We start from the raw sequence: 3135 nt of genomic DNA, 5'->3' as shown, positions 1-3135 counted from the left end.
CCCGCCTTTTTCTCCCATGATGCCCTCGACACCTACCGTGCCTGGCACTTAGCCTGTCAGACGTCTAATGGAAGGGAAAGGGAGAGCGCGGGCTGTGTCCCAGGACTCGGCACGGTCAGCGCCCTAAGCCTCTGCCGTGCGGTCTGCAGAGACGCCGAGCCAGGCCCCAAGCTTCGTAACCTCGGGCGCATCGGCCGAGGCCCCGAACCTGCGTCCTCCAGTTCACCGGGGACGGGGCCCTATTGCAGGCGGGGCGTCGAGTGCAGCAACGTGGAAAGTGGCTGGCCACGTGCTAGCTGGTCCCCAAACGCTTCGGCCCCACGGCCTTGGACCCCCCCGTAAACGGTTCCTGGATCCTTAGCCTCTGGTGGTCCCCAGGGCTCTAACCCCGCCCCCTCCTGCCGGCCGCTATCTGAAGCCCTTGAATGACAGACTCTCTGCTGCAATCGAAGATAAGGTACAGAAAGGGCGCTGACAACACGCGTCGCCGGCCTCCCGGGAGCAGGCCGGTCCCGCGCCGCTGAATGGGTGAGAATGATAAGCGTGACGAGGCCGCGACCCTGCTTACCTCGGGGGCAGAGCCGGGTCACCAACGGGCCCGGGTCAAGAAACGGAGAGGGCCCTGGGGGCCGGGGGCGGGCGGGGGTCTAGCCCGGTCTTCACCTTACTCAGGAGAAAGGCCCCCAGCCGCTCCACGCGCGGGGTCCGCCCCCACCCACACCCCCCGTCAGAAAGGTCGGAGGTTGAAGAATGTCACCCAGCCTGCGCCCAGCAGCCGTCAGCAGGCAACTGGGCCCCCAGGGACACGGGGACCGGAAGAGTCACCGTGTGGCTCGTCTTTCCATCCACATAGCAGAGCCCCACCGGTGGCACAGCTACAGGACAAGCCCCCCTGCCCCCGGGAGCCGCTCCCAGGCGAGGGCAGTGCTGGGACACGAGCCTGCCACCCCAGCCAGGTCCGCTCGCGTGCTTCAGGCACAAAGGGCCAGGAGTTGGGACAGGCTTCTAGGATCAGTGGGACCCAGGCTGCAGGGTGAGTGGCAGCTGCACTGAGCAGCACTCACAGGTCCCAGGAGGGCAGGGTGAGGAGCCAGGTAGCGGGCGGTCAGCACCGAGCACAGGGAAGGGCCAGAGAGCAAGCAGTGAGGTGAGCACGGTGAGAATAATCCAACAGTGACAGCCACGTCTCCTTCCTGGCCGCCGTGTGTCAGGGTGGCCGCCCCGTGCCAGGGTCGTGCTGACGCCTCAGGCCAGAACGCCCTCCTCGCCGTCCCCAGGCCAAGCCCTCCCGCCCCCCAGACGCGGGTCACAGGTGTGCCGCGAGGCGCTGCCAGACCCCGAGCTGACTTGCGTCCCCCTGTCCTGTCGCCCAGGCCTCTTGGTACACGTTCCTATTTCGACGTGTGCCATGTGGTGAGCACACACCTGTTCAGGTGAGCGTCACACCTGTTCAGGTGAGCGTCACACCTGTTCCCTGGCCCGTCACTGCGCTACGAGCTCTCGGAGCCGGTCCACCCGGGCCAGCGGCATTGCCCTGGCCCCAGACCAGAAACAGGCCGAGAGCAAGCGACTGTCCAGGGAATTCAAACGTGGTGGACAGCGCCCCAGGAACCGAAACGAAGGAATTACCTCACGCGGTCTCGCGGTCAGTTGCCCCATTTCAACAACTAGTGGCCATGATTCTTCTCCAATAACAAGCCGCAAACCCGCCGGGCCCTTTCTCTCCTGTTTTTCTCCTGCATTCTCTTTCTGGCCCACGTTGGGGTGAATGAGGGTAGAGAAGAAAGAAGAGGGACGGTGCAGACGCGTTAGAGACGCCACGGGCAGCGCCCCGGCCGGCCAGACGCGGGCAGACGCGGACGGGGTTCAGCTGCGGTGCGGCCACCTGTCCGGCCCCGCAGGCCAGCCCGAGAGCTTCCGCGTGTCCCTCGGTCAGCATTCGAGATGCGTTTGGGGCCCAAGCCGTCCAGCGCGTGCTGTCCGATGCGGTCGCCTCTGCCCGCGTGTGGCTGTTGTGTGCTTGACATGTGGCTGCCGGGACCTGCTGAAAGGCGGTATCGGGGATGTGCTGGGTTCGGAAATGTGTCAGCAAGATGACTACGCCGTTGCTTTTTTAACACGGTGAACGGAAAATTTTAAAGGGCACGGGGGGCCCACGTTGCTTTTCTACACACGGTGCAGTGGCCCCTGCAGCCTCAGGGCTCCCCTAGGTTCAGGTTGGCGGGGCGCCTGGTTCCAGTCACCTCTCTGCCCAGCACGGGCGGTTCACTTGGCCAGAACCTGCCGTTCTACCCTGAGCCGCGGCCTCGGCCCACCTTCACGAAGCGGGGTAACACGAGCTCACTCGGAGTGAGCCCTCCCCCTGCCTCACACCGTCACGGAGCTCCCCCCCCACCCCCGAAAGCTGATCTCGTGGCAAGTCCCAGGCATCGGGCAGGATCTGAGGACACAGACGGGCTGTTGACGGAGCGTCCCAGGCTCCGCGGGAAGGTCAGCCCTGCGGCCAGCCTTTCTCCTCCCTCGCCCTCCCGTGCCTGAGGCCTCCGCCTCCCCGTGAGGCTGCCTCTCGCCTCCGAGCCCCCAGCCTCCTGCAGAGCCACCTGTAGCCCTGTGATAGCGACGGGCACGAAGCAGCCCCCCGAAAACTCCCCAAGATGGTCCCCTGGGCAGACTACATGCCAGACATGGGCCCGATGTCCCACGAGGCCGGCTCAAAGCCCACTGTGGTCTGCGTTTGTATCTGGGAGGTGACACTCCTGGACAACGGGGACCAGACACGTCCGTGGTCTGCGTTTGTATCTGGGAGGTGACACCCCTGGACAATGGGACCAGACACGCCCGTGGTCTGCGTTTGTATCTGGGAGGTGACACTCCTGGACAATGGGACCAGACATGGCAGGGACTGTTCCGCGTTCCCTGCTTTTAGGGGTGTTGCCTGTTCCCACTTCCTGGCTCGGCGGGTCTCTAGCTGCCCCCCCTCTCTCCCCTTGTCCGAGTCCTATGCCTTGCCACCAGACAATTGCCCGTTAGACCCCCTCTCTCCCCCTCCCATCCCCCTACACCAGGCCTCCACTTTGCACCCAGAGTGAGCGCAGTGACAGCCACCAGACTCCACGCAGCTGCTGACCTTGTACT

Source organism: Pteropus vampyrus, unplaced genomic scaffold, assembly GCF_000151845.1.
Source record: "Pteropus vampyrus isolate Shadow unplaced genomic scaffold, Pvam_2.0 Scaffold480, whole genome shotgun sequence".
In the NCBI taxonomy this organism is placed as follows: Eukaryota; Metazoa; Chordata; class Mammalia; order Chiroptera; family Pteropodidae; genus Pteropus; species Pteropus vampyrus.
This window is presented reverse-complemented; position numbering follows the sequence as displayed.